The 17,500-nt window shown below is 33.4% G+C and overlaps 1 protein-coding gene and 1 pseudogene across 24 annotated transcripts in view; one reads left to right on the top strand and one right to left on the bottom strand.

The window, feature by feature from the left end:
• The window catches only part of LOC145248122 (disabled homolog 2-interacting protein-like), a 1,344,959-nt gene that overhangs the window by 325,721 nt on the left and 1,001,738 nt on the right, over nt 1–17,500 (bottom strand). The gene's annotated exons all lie outside the window — the stretch shown is intronic.
• Nucleotides 5,043–5,269, top strand: LOC145248511 (U2 spliceosomal RNA; annotated as a pseudogene).

Raw genomic sequence — 17,500 nt, 5'->3', positions numbered from 1 at the left:
TGAGAAGTTAATGGTAAGCGACTGTTGCAATAATGCAATTCATTTGCAAAGGTTATCGAAAGAGGTGGAGAGTACTAGAAATCTGGGGAGATTTACCAACGGCTATTAGCAATGAGTAATCACTAGGGCTATGACAACGGAATAGACTTTCCATTGTTTTGACTCTCGAGTATATATCCGACACAGTTAATCAACCGAGAACCACATCACTCTATATAAAAACATATAAGATATCAACGGATGCACACTCGAGAGTCAAAGCAATGAAAAGAATATGCTGTTGTCTTAGACCTAGTGATGAGGATGCTGGCCTGTGCGAGAACTCCTAATGAATACAAATAATAATAATAATGAAATTATTGTGTACACTGCACAGGAGGTGCACTCATCCAACATGCACATAGAGTGCACAGGATAGTGTGCAATTTTCAGTTAAATGAATAGCGTATGAATCTGGATATACGTATGTGTGCACGTGTAAGGGAGGAGGGTTTTAAAGGACGCAGTCTTTTGGCAGCCAAAAATTGATGCAGGTAGTATCTAAGAAAAATTATATTACATTCAAATCTCCATTCCCTCTGTTGAAAAAGGAACATCTTGTGTCACCACACAAAATATTGATAAAGTGTCAGAAAGAATGAAAAGCCCAAGAAGGAAGAGCACCATACAGACCTCCATTGAAAGGACACGGAGAGTACAGGAATCATATTGTTACTCAAATTCCAGCGAAAATTAACAGATATTATCAATCATAACTTAATGGTATATGGCTGCAACGAGAATGCAAAATGATTTGGAATAGTAACCAAAAAATGTGGAGAGCACTGGTAATCTGTGGTGACTTGCTGTCACTTAGACTCCATGAAACACTGTCTGTTTTTGTTGTTGTTGTTTTGCCTGTGGGTGATCATGGGTTATGACAACAGCATATGTTTTTTCCATTGTTTTTACCCTCGAGTATGTATCTGTTGATATCATATATTCTTTTATATAGAGTGATGTGGTTCTCGGTTGATTAACTGTGTCTAACTATGTCGGATATATACAAAAACAATGAAAAGAATATGCTGTTGTCATAGCCCTAGTAATGAATCATGTGAAATTATGTAGCGAATTGTCACCTCTGTTTCTATATTGACGAAGAAAGACAGCAATAAGAGTAGTAAATTAACTCGTTACTAAAGAGGAGAATAAATAAAGAGGCCAGCAGATAAAAGAGACTAATTTTAAATTTCGTCTTACCATTATTTTAATTTCACTGGTTTTGCAAACTCATATTTTCCTGATTCAAAGAATTTATTTCAAGACAAATGATTGATCCGTCAAGTCATAGTGTTTCTTGCAAAATATTGACGTTCAGTTAAGTCATATGAAGGGATGTGTAATTCTACAGGGACACTATGTAGGGAGTTGAGCAGCGAGATGTCTGTTCACATAACCTTTGAACTTCTGCATGTCAGTACAGTCAGGGAAACTGGAAGGAAAGTCCAAAGTCTAACAGTTCTAGGGGTTGAGTGAGTTTGTTTTGTCTAACCGCATTTCAACCTCTGGAAGTGATTTTGTGCCAAGAAAAGGTTTGTTGTTATTGTCAATTTCTTGAAATAGGAGTCTGAAGGAAGAAACTATTAGAATAAAAGGCTTTCTGGATCTTTAAAGTGAAGGGTGGAATTTTGCTGCTTGTCGGGTTAGTCGGAATAATTTATGTGCTATCAGTTCATCAGAGTATATTCCATTAAAATACTTGTAAAAAAAAGCACAGGGATGCAACATTCCAGCGATGGGACAGGGGTTGGAGTTTGGTTGCAGCAACTGTTCGGTTGAAGACTCTTTTTTGAACCCTGTCGAAGAGCGAGAGACTAGTGATAGATGTACCATCCCAGATGTGGCAAAAATACTCCATGCATGGGGAAATTATGGCTTTGTAGAGATACAGAATACTCTTAAGGTATGAGTAATTTTCTAACACGGTAGAAAGAGCCCATCTTTGTAGCAGCCTTGGCAATGTCTTCAATGTATTTGTTCCATGTTAAGCCAAGGAGTTTGAACAAAGAACTTTCAGGTAGCCTATTATTAGTCATGACTGTTAGTGGTTGAGAAGGTTTCTTGTAATAAGAAATAAGCTTAGTTGTAGCAGCATTAAATGTTACCGTCCATTTATGTCCCCCATTCCACTACAGGTTGGAGGTCACCCCTTAATTTTCTGTAGGGTTAATGGGTGTAGGGAGTAATATATATATATATATATATATATATATATATATATATATATATATATATATATATATAATGTCAGAGTTATTAGGTACAGGAAAGAGAGTCGTGAGTAATGAGAGACACTCCTTTATCAGCAGTCCCCTTCCCATATACACAATATTTTTCTCATACACAGAGGCTCAGAGAGTGTCAGGGTCAAGCTATTTGGAATGAAGGGTCAAGTTTGTTCCTTCCAGCTTTTATGTTCTATCACTTATTTTTCTCTTTTGCACTGGGGGGGGGGGGAGACGAAAAGAAGAAAAAGACGAAAGGGAAAAAGACAAAAAGAAAAAAAAAATGACGAAAGGGAAAAAGACGAAAAGGAAAAATACGCAGAGGAAAAAGACGAAAGGGAAAAAGACGCAGGGGAAAAAGACGAAAGGGAAAAAGACGCAGGGCCGCAGGGAAAAAAGACGAAAAGGAAAAAGACGAAAAGGAAAAAGACGAAAGGGAAAAAGACGCAGGGGAAAAAGACTCAGGGGAAAAAGACGCAGGGGAAAAAGACGAAAAGGAAAAAGACGAAAGGGAAAAAGACGACAGGGAAAAAGACGCAGGGGAAAAAGACGAAAAGGAAAAAGACGAAAGGAAAAAGACGAAAGGGAAAAAGAAATGATGAAATGGAAATTGGCGAAAAGAAAGCCGAAATGGAAGAGAAAAAGGACGATGACGAAAGTGGAAAACGATAAAATAAAAATAAAAAGAAGACACAAAAACGAAGACAAAAAGGACGACGACAAAAAGGAAAATGACAAAATAAAGAAGATGAAAACGAAAAATCCGAAAGAAAGAGAAACATATTCATTTTTATAACGATTTGGTTATTATATCTGAACATTTCCTGGGTGTGTGTTTTTGAGAAAATGGAAACCATTTCCTATATTCACAGGGGCTTAGTGTACTTTAAGAGATAATTCTATGTATGGAATTATTTGGGAATAAAAATCTTGCTGTGCGCGTCTAAGAAAGCCATAAAAGATTTGCCATATCACAGAATCAAACTATTACAAATACAAACATATTAAGAGAAAAGAAATCAATATTCTCTGTTCTTAAATTTATGACACAACATGATCATCCAATTGTTCAACTAATGAAGATTTGAGATCCTAGCTTTCACGTTTTTAGCGACCACGTATTCGGGTGCATACAGGTGGAAGCCATTTAGTGTATTCTTATAATAATGACTGCACACACACACACATATATATATATACATATATATATATATATATATATATATATATATACACACACATTACACACACATACATACATTGCATACACATATGCATTGCACACACACACACACACACACATGCATTGCATACACACATCCAGCACGCACACACAATGCATTACATACACACATGCACACACACACATGCACGCATACACATACATATACATGCATGCATTACATACACGTCTGATGGCTTAAGAAAGAGCAGCCCAAAAAAGCAGGTAAGATCCCTACCTACATGTGTGGAACGAGTTTTCTGCACTTCCACACAGGTGAGCACACTCGTTAATGTTGGCCAGAATAGGTTAAAAGGCAATGACTTTGATATTTCTCCAAGAGATATAGAAAAACTTTGTAGCAAGTCACGGCATTATGTAGCTAACACAATGTCATCCACACAAAGTTTCTGTAACATGTATATGTCATATTACAAAGATAATGTAAATTAGCTGTAACAATTAGATGTCAACAGTTAATTTAGAGAGACAGGAAGGTGATTTTTTATTAAAAAAAAAAAAAAAGAGTACAACGAGGCCTCCATTCAGTCTCGAAAGACAAAGGATACCCCCTGTAGGGGCAGAGTTGCGTGTGTAATTGTGAGGCAAGGGTTGCGCAATTCCCGACCACACCTCTCCTGAATCGGCACTGATTGAGTCTAGTGGCAAGGAGAAGTCCAGAAGGACTGGAAGCAATGCCGAGATAAGCGGAGAGCACATACAGCATCTTGAAAACCCCAAATAGTCGCCCATTTAGTATGGACCAGGTTCAACATTGCTTAACTTCGGTGATCCAGTGGGAACCGGTGTGTCAACGTGATTATGCCGTACACAAAAAAAAAGAAAAAAAGAAAAGAGTACAAAAAAACAAGTAATAGGGATCGTAGAATACGCTCCACCTCCATCTTACATGTCATTCTAATAATTCTAATATTTGATATTGCTTTCATCCAAATCTTTTCAAGAAGAATAACTTAAGGATTTTGTTTTCATTTTCATACAACCATAACTATAACGAGGATCTGCAATTTCGTTAAAATTGGAAATAGTTCGACTGTCTTTCAGATGCCTTGAGAAAGGCAAGGGCTAAACGAGTAAACATTGGTTTGGAATCCAGATAAGAAGATGGTGAAGCACTGCAACACATTTCCAGCAGCTTCTGTAGATGTACTGACTCCGACTGTATTCGTTTGCCTTTCTGTCAAACTTTGTCGGCAATGCCAAGAGGGGGACCCTGGTAACTGGGCAAACCTAGATCTCCGTATCACTCGCCCCAGCCTGCATCTGGAGAAGCAACTCCAACTTAGACTGTATAGCCACAGCAGCCGCAGCGGCGCAGCAGTGCCCCAGAGTAGACGCCATTATCTTGTGATTGCTTTCATGTTTTTACTTATTTTGGTTGCAAATCATAAGCTGATGTAACTTGTCACAGTTATAGTACAGTAGCATTATGTTTTTGAAAATCGTCACGTGTATGTATATCATACAAATCTTTCTTTTTTTTTTTTTTAAATATTGGATGAATTCTGGACAAGAACTATTATCATTTACATTTGATTTATTGGCCTTTTTGGTCAAGATCAAAGTGTAGTATCTGTTCTTCGGATGCTGCACTTCCATTTCTTGTTCTCTTTCGGTGGAGGATCAGTCCTTCAGGACTGAAACAATTTTTTTATTATTTTTGTACCTTTTCTCCACGTTAAAAAAAACGACCCTGGTGTCTAACTCTGTCCCGTGGGGAGGCATAGTAAATAGGTACACTTGATTGATTAAATTCTAAACTCTACAGAATAAAATAACAAAAATAACTTTTTATAAAAATCCTACTTAAAAAAAATATATATTTAATTACGAACCGAAATCCACCATAATGCATTTCAGGTTTGTAAGCAAGTCAACTATTTTAATATTTAGTTAATAGTGGAAAGAAAAATGAAATACTTTTGTGAACCTTCGAAATTTGAAAGGCATTTAGATGGATTTAAATGTATCAAAGGTCATTTGAACTGGCTTTAAAATTATCAGCAAATCCGTATGCACTCAACGCCTTCATTTCTCTTTCTACTTTATATTACAATCTCTCTCTCCCTCTCCCTCTCTCCCTCTCTCTCTCTCTCTCTCTCTCTCTCTCTCTCTCTCTCTCTCTCTCTGGTGTTACCACATTAGGCGATCTGAAGATATTGACTTCCTGGTCTAAAATGCACCAAACATTAACGTTATTGTTTTTTGCCCCTTTTCCTTTGCAAAATTCAATCATATTCTACAAAGGCAAACACACTTTTCCTCTACAAAACAACCAAACCAAACACGATGAATAAATATTTGAAGCTATAAAGAACTTGAAGTATAAATAAAAAACACATTTGTTCCAAAATTATTGGATTCGGCAATAATCTGAAAATATGTCCTTAAAACATAACAGACTCTCTCTCCCCCCTCTCTCTCTCTCCCCCCCCTCTCTCTCTGTTGTAGGAGAAACTGTTACTTGTACACCAGTTTGCACTGAACATGTGAACTCGTCGTCAGTGTACACATTCTGAACGCTAATAGATGCTATGTACAACAGGCCACATCATATTACGAATTGTAAGCTAAATAAGTAAAACTTTTATTTAAATAGCTACTGGTCGATTTAAAAAAACTTATTATCTTAGCTTATGATTTGCAAACAAAATAAAAACATGAAAGCAATTTAAATATTTTTAGAATTATTAAAATAACTTGCGAGATTTGAAGGGGGTATTCTGTTGCTTGTTATGCGTCTTCTTTTCCGACAAAAACCGCCGTCTGTCTCTTTAGCTGTTGAAATCTAGTCATCAACAGCTAATTTACATGCTTTTTGTAGTATGATATTTTTCGTTTCATCACGAGTATGCACCTCATACAGACTTTTTCTGCATTTCTGTTTTTAATATAGGAGGGAATTCTAGATCAGAACCATGAAAAAAAAAAAATGATAATTTAAAAGTCACGTAGAGGCGAGAAACACATACACGCAAGAAGTGGTCATAATTTTATCAATATTGAAATGAAGCATTAACGAAACACATACTTAATCAAAAACAAATTAAGAGAAAAAAAATGAGAATATTGTTAAGTAGGAATGATTGGAAGAGAGGAGCAGGGGGGGGCGTCGATTCCAATAATTAGACAAAATAGTCTCCCCCCTCCTACCCATCTGAATGGGGGGAGATAGTAAACATCAAAGCCATTCACCAGCTTCGAATTTCAAATTGCTCATTCTGAATTGGTGCCCAAAATAATCTGTTTCTAGCTTGAATAATAAAAAAAAATATCACAAAAACCATCTTTTCTCAAAATTAATAAAGAAATTAAAAAAAAAAAAAGAAGAAAGTACAAATCTTTATTTCCGTTAATTTTTTAAACGTGACAGTATTGGAATTTATAAGATCTACATAGATTGATCAGTGCAGTTATCTGCCCATGTTTCTTTAAGAATCATGTCGATTGGCCAAAAGGTTAGCCTAATCATTGTTTTATTAAGGGTCACACAGTCAGCCCATAAAAAACATCTTTTATTTCTTTCTTTGTGGACTGTTATCCTCATTTTCATAGCTGTTGTTTCGCGACGTTTCGGCCAATATTCTTTTGACCTTCATCAGGTGGTTGACTGGGATCTTCAGATGCTGCAGTTCCAGTTCTTCTTCTCTTTCAGTGGAGGATAAATCCTTCACGACTGAGACAATTTTTAATTTTTGTACCTTTTCTTCACGTTAAAAAAAAAAAAAAAACGACCCTGGTGTCTAACTCTGTCCCGTCGGAAGACATTGTAAATAGGTACTGCCTTCCATAGTTGTTGTCGTCTCACCACGTTTTGGTCAACTAATCCTGTCTGGAACTGTAGAGATTCAACACCTATACCCACTGCGCCACGGGTAATCCAAGTTTTTCATTCTTATTTGGTCTTCTATCATCAGATCCGAATGATATAATATTTTATTATTGGAATCCTTTGAGATGAGTAATTTGTATATTTATTTATTTGTTTATTTACAAACTGTTATCCTCATCTTCATAGTTGTTGTTTCAACTATAGAAGGCCATAATTACTGAGGATAAAGTTAAGAGACTCAGCATTCCTACAGCGTTGTGGTTAACCACCTGAGAAAGGCCAGAGGACGAGTTGGTCAAAACGTGGTGAAACAAAAACTATGGAAGGCAGTAATTACTGAAGATACAGTTAAGAGGCTTAGCATTCTTATACCATCACGGTTAACCACCTGATGAAGGCCAGAAGAATAGTTTATCGAAACGTTTCGAAACAACTGTGAAGATAAGAATAACAGTCCGCATATATATAAATAAACAAACAAACAAATAAATAAACAAATAAATAAATAAACAAATAAATAAACAAACAAATAAATAAACAAATAAACAAATAAATAAATAAACAAATAAATAAACAAACAAATAAATCAACAAACAAATAAATAAACAAACAAATAAATAAACAAATAAATAAACAAACAAATAAATCAACAAACAAATAAATAAACAAACAAACAAACAAATAAAAAAATAAATAAACAAACAAACAAATAAATAAACAAACAAACAAACAAATAAACAAACAAACAAACAAATAAATAAACAAACAAATAAATAAACAAACAAACAAACAAACAAACAAAACAAATATACAAATTACTCATATCAAAGGATTCCAATAATAAAATAATAAAACCATCTTTTCTAAAAATTAATAAAGAATTATTTCCATTAACAATTTAATCAATCAGATCAAAATCCCTAATCGATTGATTATTCCTAATTGATGTCATAAAAATTCAATTGGTTGTGAAATTAAGAACAAGAAAATAATTTTTATTTGTTGACTGTGGTTGCTGTTGTAGAGAAAGCATTCACACCCTTCGTTATAAAATGAACTCTCCTAATTAGCAAATCAACAACGACAATGATAGCCTTAGGGAGTGTAACAGTAGTACGAGCATAGCCGGGCCGTTTCCAGTATACATTACAAACCAGTCGCCACACCTGTAACTAACGATTACATTGTTCTCTTACAATCATAAACACTTATATTTGTATCAGGTCACTGCAAAAGTTTTTGCCGGTTTGTAGAATGGGTATTTTAGACCATTGTAATTTATTTCATGCATATTATTATCACTAGGGATATGACAACAGAATATTCTTATTGTTGTTTCTTTACTCTCGAGCATATATCAGACACAGTTAGAGTTAATCAACCGAGAACTACATCACTCTACATAAAATCATATAAGATATCAACGGATATATACTCGAGAGTCAAAACAATGAAGAAAATATTCTGTTAAAGAAAATCGATTTTTTTTTAAAGTTTAATTGATGTATGGCGTCATGTGTTTCTTGCATTAACTGAGTAAAATTGTTTGAAATTATCATATACTTTTGAAAAGGTTAATATAAAAGTAACGTTTGAATGTGAATTGCACTAGGCAGACGATATTTAATTTTACAGTTTTATGACGTCCACTACCGGATCGCAATGTCTCAAAGGCCTTCACCTTCGTATTTTTATGCTATTAAATTTAATTATAATTATTATAGACAGTCCATTACTTATCAAGTCCTATAAGTCATTCGAGGATAAGGGTTAATAAGTGTCAGCTGGCTGGTGAGACGACATCCTGATGATCAGTAATGGTGGAAATTTGACTCAATCTGAGTATTTAAGAGCACGGCTTAACAAGAACTTGTTTACATTGGACTTGAAAATGATCCTGTGACAGTCAGCTGGGAAGCAGCTTCTTGGCATTGTGTTCTACAGACGGGCAGTTCTAGGAAATAAATTTTGCTCATGATTAGGGCTATGACAACAGCATATTCTTATCATTGTTTTGACTCTCGAGTATATATTCGACATAGAGACAGTTAATCAACCGAGAACCACATCACTCTATATAAAAGCATATAAGATATCAACGGATACACACTCGAGAGTCAAAACAATGAAAAGAATATGCTGTTGCCCTAGCTCTACTTATTATTTAAAGATATCATTAAGATTAATTTATAACTTTATTTCAGACTATTAAAGCATCATTTTTCTGCAATGTTTTCATTCATGTTGACCAGAAAATGACTCTCTTGGGTCAACAAAAAGGGAATCATCTTCCATCATGATAATGCTCGTCCTCACATAGCACTACTGACAAAAGATATTTAGCAGAATTTTGTTGAGAAACCTTGCCCCATCTTGCATATTCTCCTGGCCTAACTCTTTCAAATCGTCATTTTGAGGATTACAAAACCATTTAGATGGCCTCTTGTGACGTTAACTAGTCTTAGGACAGAAAACCAATGCATTATACAACCCACGATTTCTACAAAGTTGGATTAGGTTCACCTGCCAAGCATCATTCCTCAATTTTTAAAATGCTATATAAGATAACAGACATCTAATATGAATTACAGTGATAAAACAAATATGGAAATATAATAAATAAAATCATCACATGATCCTGCCACTAGTTTAATGAAGTAATATTTTTTTTTCTTCTAAATAAATTAAAAATGAAGTTAAAAATTTCTTTTCAAGAAAATTCATAAGAAAAATTTTTTTTGTGTGTGCTTTTTTTTTTTCAGGAGAAGTTGTTAGACAAAACCCTTTTTTAGTTTATTTTTAAAAGATTTTTTTTCTCAACATAATTTAAGGAAAAAAATGTTTTCTTTTTAAGTTTTGAAGTTTTTTTTTGAGTTTTCTTTTTTTTTCAAGATAGAAATATTTCTGGTGTATGAAAAGTTATTTTTTTGTTTTATAAAAACATAAAAAAAAATTTGGAAGAAAAGTTACAAGGAAAGCTTTTTCCTCCTCAGAAATGTTTTTATCCAAACGCTACAAGTCCGGCATGTTAAATAAGTTGCCATCAACTTCATTTGTTGGCAGAACATTAACACATCCTCTGACCATAGTGATGCAAGTAAGAATACAACGTAATGTTAAAAGTATTTTTTTTAAATATGTATATATTCCCTATATATATATATATATATATATATATATATATATATATATATATATATATATATATATAATACAAGAGGCGCAGTTTTTTTCCCCTCTGGACCAAAACACCATAGGTTTACAACAACAGATAGCACATTAAAATTTATTATGCTTACACTATTAGCCGTTACCTTATTTTACTATAGAATGACATCCTAGAGACATTGGTCCTGGATATGATCTAAAACTATATCCGATGGTGAGGCCCCACCTTGCGGGCCTTAAGGTGTGTGGAGCCACCCTTTAATTGCCATTGCTCCCAGGTCCACTCTGACCCGGAGTGGTAGTACCTGTTAGTGTCCCAACTATGGGTTAAATAGAATCTGACTTAAAAAAAATATACTCCATTAAAAATTGTTCCTCAAAATAACTAGATTCGGCATTAAATAACCTGAAAAAGGTTGATATGCCGTAAAACAAAAACAACCAACCTAGGCACATTAATTTGTAATATTAAAACATTACATTTATTCTTAGGAACGACATCATCATCATTGTCATAACCTACAGAGGAAGTAGTTCCAATTTTAACCCCTATTCCATAAGTTCTCCTACGACCCCATTCTTCACCGCCTGAATTTATACTTTTCCATACTTTCCTGTATCTACGCCATCATTAACTGGCTACTGAATTCATACACATTGCATACTCTTACCACTTTTCATCTACAGAATTAATGATGTCTGCTTTTCAGTATACACTGGTTTTCGATTATTTGAACTGTAAGCATTCCTACATTCTAGATTAACGGTATCAGCCGCAAAAGCGAATGCTTACTTACATTTCAATATGGCCTCTTCCTATTACATAGATACAAAAGAGAAACCTTCTAGCTTATTAGTTATCCTATTAAACACACCGACAACACATTACACATGTATTTATGCATTAAAAAAAACGCTGATAGGCTGCATAAACTTCTGCATGCATGTGCTTATGTTTACACACATACACGTGCATATGCGTGTGTGTTTGTTTTTTTTTTTGCTTGAGTACGTTTGTGTTTGTTTTCGTGCGTGTGTGTGTGTGTGTGTGTGTGTGTGTGCTATAAAACTATTAAGTCGCATAACACGCGTGTGTTGAACACGCGTGTGTTGAACACGCGTGTGTTGATGTTATGTCTGCCTAAAACTTTTCTCAGTGGCATCGGACTGGGTTGAAACCAGTACCGTCTGAAAGGGCGATGTCTCAGTTGTATAATATGTGAGAATTAGAAAAAAAAAATGGTCAATTATTTCCTGTAGAAATAGTCATTTGCAATGAAGGAGGGTAGCAAAAAATCGTTCCTTCATGACAGTTTAGCCAAACACACATGCGCGAAAAACGTTTTTTATTGAATTTGTTTGCATAGATAAAAACGCTGTTACTTTGCTGACGCCATTGTGGAGCAATTGTCAACGTGACAACATCGTTATTTTAAGGTTGCATGTTCGCACTAATATAAATGATTTTTTTTTCCGATTTTTAGTGTTTTAATATTTTAACAGAGTTATTTATGCCATTTTTTTCCGTTCGCTTATTCTGTATTTCCCCTTTTTATTTTTCCATCACATTCGCTGTTTTTTTTTTTTTTGGTTCTGTTTTTATATTTTTTAAGAAGTTTTAAGACTTTTAACATATTTTTGTTCATTTATTTTTTATTTTCCCTTTTATTATTGTCATAATACCCCGCCCCATATACATACCTCACTATACCTGGACAACGCCGGATACCCCCGCTAGTGTATTAATAAAAGGTGAATCTGCAGAACTCGTTCCACTATTATATATCTTTATTAGCTTTAGTTTATGTCAATCCATTACATTTTTGCATTGTGTCCAAGGATGGAATACTGTTGCCACATCTGGGCAGGAGCTGCTAGAAAGGACTTGTCCTGCCTTGATTGAGTTCAAAATAGACTTCGTAGCCTCGTAGGAGATGTCCTTTTCTCCTCCTTGCAACCTCTATCTCACAGAAGAGATGTTGCGAGTTTGTCTCTGATGTATCGTTATTTTCATGGAAAGTGTTCAACTGAGCTTCAATCTATGGTCCCCCCTCGCCAAACTTTCACAAGATACACTCGTCTAGCTGTAAACACTATCAATAATTTCCCCCACTCTTTATCTGTGCCTAAACCTAAACGTAGATTCCATGAACAAAGCTTCTTTCTTAGAACTGCACGCCTGTGGAATTGTCTTCCGTTTTCCTGCTTTCCGGCTGACTACAATATGGTTGTGTTCAAGTCTAAAGTAAATAAGTTCTTGATGAGCCGTTCCATATAAGTTATTAAATTTACCAAATTTTCATTACTAATGATTACTATATTGACCAATTTCTACTGTACACTCTTTAACCCTTATCCTTGAGTGGCCTCTGGGCCTTGATAATGTGGTGATGCCTTTGTAAAAAAAAAAATATATATATATATATATATATATATATATATATATATATATATATATACTAGCAAAAGTACCCGTCGTTGACTGGGTTCAAATACAGCCTACAGAAATAGACTCTGATTTATGAAAGTATGATAGGTTATGAAAAGGAAGGGTTGTAAAGAGATAGCTTCGAATTTGGGGGTATCAAAACCAAAGCAAAATATGATGAAAGTAAAAATAAAATAGATAAACCCCATAATTTATTATACCATACCTGTTCACACTGAAACACTTATCACAATATTCTGTGGATCTACGTTAAAAAACTTTGTTAAACTTTGTTACATATTTCCATTCCATGGAGGTCAGGTGCGAACAAACACCCCATAATTTTATTACACCATATTTTTTCAAACTGAAACATAATTATCAAAGTATACTTATGTAGATAGATATGAAAAGTCTTTATTAAAGTTTGTGCCTATTTCCATTCTATGGAGGCCAGGCGCGAACGCAGACCCCACAATTTTATTATACCATTCCTATTTAAGTTAAAACATACTTATCAAAGTATTCTTATGTACATCTATATCAAAAACACTTGTAAACGTTTTTTTTTTTTTTAATTTCCATACTTTGTGGACCAGGCGCGTACGCAGACCCCACAATTTTAATGAACCACCGTTCTGCCAGATCAAACCTATCCATTCCTGTGTCTCGATACATCTTCTATCATTATATGTAATCAGTTTTTTAAAATAGTCAACCATATAGGAGCCTATTCGTGACCAGACACACACACAGCTTTATATTATATATATATATTTAAAGGGGGTTAGAACAGTAGCCTAAAGAGCAGAGTGTATTTTAATGTAATAGTAAAATTACTAATGTAATTAAAATACAAGAAAAGAACAGTGCTCGTTGTAATGCAGATATATTATAAACTCGATAGGCAAATATCCTAAAGCTACTTTAATATTTAGTAAGGTGATTGATAATTTAAAATTAAAATCAAAATTAAAAATCTGTTTCATAAGAAGGAACACAACAATTTGTACGATCGTTTCGGAAACGATGTTTTTATTGCGATAGACATTAAGTCATAGACAATAATTTTGAACATATATTTTTTTTTGAAAAAAAACTATATGTTCGAAAAAAAACTATATGTTAAAAAAAAAAACTATATGTCAAAATTATTGTCCATGACATAATGTCTATCGCAATTAAAACTTCGTTTCCGAAACGATCGTACAAATTATTGACTTTGTTGTGTTCCTTCTTATGAGACAGATTTTTAATTTGAATTTTAAATTATCAATCACCTTACTATATATATATATATATATATATATATATATATATATATATATATATACACGAGAAGATGTGCCCGGCGTTGTCCAGTATTAAGTGTACTGTTAAATTCCTTTAATAAAAATTAATTAAAAAAAAAAAGAAATGGAAAGAAACTGAGACATATCCCTGCGAGTATTATGTTTTCTAAACAGTTCACTTTTTGTAAGTAAAAAAACAAATACTCGAGCTGAGATGGAAACCAAAACCTAAAAACAGTGAGTCATGTACGATAGCTATTAGACCAGCTTGTCACGATCTTTAAAAAGTGTTTTTAAACCCCATAATACAGTTGACAAACAGATAAAAATCTGATGATCCCAAAATACCAATTTTTCTAAGTTTGACACCTTATCAGTTGTTTTTCGTATGAAAACAGATTAAAAAGTTTATTACATGTCTGAATACCCTATATGCCAAATTTTACGCCTGTTGTTCAAAAATTCGTTGAGTATATAGGTTGAGAAGTATCCTCATATACACACACACACTCACTATATATATATATATATATATATATATATCCTTTATATACACGCTAAAGAATGCTTAAAGCAAACTACAATAACCTCTAATTAATTTTTCTGTGACCAGGTAGTTAACAGAAGTTAGGATCTCGGGAGATGCCGGGTAATCCCGTTCAACTTAGTTCTGAAAGTTCAAAAATAAGCGGAGATAGAAATAAGCGTGCATGTGTGCGTGTGTTCGGGGGGGGGGTGTAAATAGAAAATGTTTTTCGGGCACGTTTTACTATGGACAACAAACAAAAAAAGTTGTAAAACAAAAAAAGAATATGTAACAAATAAATGTTACTAAAGGCAAGATAAATTACTCTTCTTGCTACCCGGATAAAATTTTTTTTCTGTTTTAACTTATTTTAAAGCGTTTTTTTTTTAAATATAAATTTGAAAATTTTTAAAACTTTAAGTGTCAGGAAAATGATAAAATCATTTTTATGTACTTTTGTGATGTTGATGTATTTCGCTAAAAATAGCCTCATGAGGGTAGTTAGTCAGTCCGTATTTTTTTTTTTTTTTTTTTCTTCTCCAGGACTCACTTCCTCTATAACAGCAAAATGAAGGAAAAAAAAAACAAAAAAAAAACCCCAAAAAACTACGGACTGACTAACTACACTGATGAGGCTATTTTTAGCGAAATATTGGACTTACAGCATCTACAAAAGGACATAAAAATGATTTTATCATTTTCCTGACACTTAAAGTTTTCAAAATTTTCAAATTTCTATTCAAAATAAGTGTCTTCAAATAGTGTGTGACTATTTTCTTGTCTTTTTTTTAAGTTTGAAACACAAGTAACGCTTACTTAGAATGATTAGACGATGGCAGAAATAAGGATGCCATCTTCAGTCTCGATACTGGCTCAAACCTTTAAAATGAAACAAAATACGGATATAAATTTACACAATAATTTTCATTGTGACAGCTACTGGGTGGATTTTTATCAGTATTTTTGCTTCATTTTCGAGTTTTGAGCGATTATCAAGTCTATAAAAAGGACCATCTCATGCCCACTATCTTGTTCTCATTCCAACTTAGCAACTCGACACTATTTGTGTTTCTAACTTTAAAAAAGGGGTTTAACATGAGTTAAAACAAAAAAATTATCAAGTAGGTAGAAGAGTAAATTATCTTGCCTTCGTCACATTAATTTGTTATATATTTGTTTCTTTTCCACTTTTCGCTTTGTTGTTTGTAGTAAAACATGTCCCACTTTTTTTTCTCTTCTTTTTTACCTGTGAAGATCAGAACCAGAGAAGCAGGAAATATACTCACCTGAAAAATAGAAAAAAGAAAAGAAACACATTTAATTGGATTATTTAAAAGAATTAGAAAATAATTACATTAAAAAAAAATACTGAAATGGGGAGATAGAGTTCAGATGGTTGCACCAAAGAATTTCTCTAGAGCAGGCGTAGCCAAAGTTTTTGAACATACTGCTCACTTTTTAGGGCTATGTGGGCCAAAATATAAAAATTAAATCGACCAAGAAACAGTGGATAAATGACTATAAAACAGAGTTAACTGACCATTAATTTTCAAAGTTTGAATCGGTGCAGAATTTACTGTAAAGAAAATTAACATTCGAAAATCCTTTTACTTCTTTCGTTATTTGTTAGTATTCGATTTAGAATCATGAAATTGGTGCATTTTTGACATAAAGTGAGTAAGAGAGGCTCCGTCACAAATGTACTACTGCAATGGTTTATTAACTTTCTTAAGTAAACCCAAAACCTGCTTTTAAAACAGTGTAATCTGTCTTGGATGCAATGCACAGGTGCAGAAGACAAGTGAAAACGAGGGCCGAGCAGAGAGTTAGGATAAAAAAGATGCAGCATACTTGTTTGATGCTATTTTGCTGATTAGTTTTGCTTTTTAGTGAAACTGGTGCTTCAACACCTCATCCTTTTAATCTTTTTTTTTTTTTTTTTTTTAAAAACAAAAACAAAAAAAAAAGCACTATTTTCACACATTTCCATTAAAAAAATTTCCGGAATATTTTTTATGTTTTCCATAAGAGCTTTGCTGGCCAGATTAAAGATCTTGGCAGGCAGGATCTTGTCAGCGGGTCGTAATTTGGAGACCCCTGCTCTAGAGTATTGCTGGGAGGGAGGGGCTCATACCATTTACTGCGTCGTAGTAAAAAGGAAGGGTAATCTTTCTCTCTCACTCTCTTTTTTTTTTAAGAGTAGAAGAGAACCAATTGAGAGAGAATGAAGTAACTGATCATTTCATTCAAACCAAATATTTTTTTAATAACAATTTGATTCATTTAAAAAAACAAAAACAATGCCATCTAGAAATTGCAGTACGAATAAACACATACCTAATCGTTCATTTCGCATATATATATATATATATATATATATATATATATATAGGAATCCCTGACGAAACGGTTAACATCCTTAAAACGTAGATCAATTTATGTAGAGCCTTTTATTTTATGTTTATATAATTCTAATTGTTAACTGTCTTGTAAGGAGTTTAATAATTGAATATATATATATATATATATATATATATATATATATATATATATATATATATATATATATATATATATATATATAATCTTCATATGTCGAGCAAATTCTCAAGTAATTGAAATTCAAGGAATCTTGAATCTTGTTTATATGATGTCTAATAACTCTGCATGGGTCAAATCCAATGCAAATCTGAAATATTTGAATTTTCAAACGGGGTGCACATCTTATAAAATACTTTAAAAAC

This window comes from Euprymna scolopes, chromosome 26, assembly GCF_053919585.1.
Source record: "Euprymna scolopes isolate OS-2025 chromosome 26, ASM5391958v1, whole genome shotgun sequence".
Lineage (NCBI taxonomy): Eukaryota > Metazoa > Mollusca > Cephalopoda > Sepiida > Sepiolidae > Euprymna > Euprymna scolopes.
The sequence above is the reverse complement of the archived record's forward strand: the minus strand, read 5'-3'. Positions and strand labels throughout refer to the sequence as shown.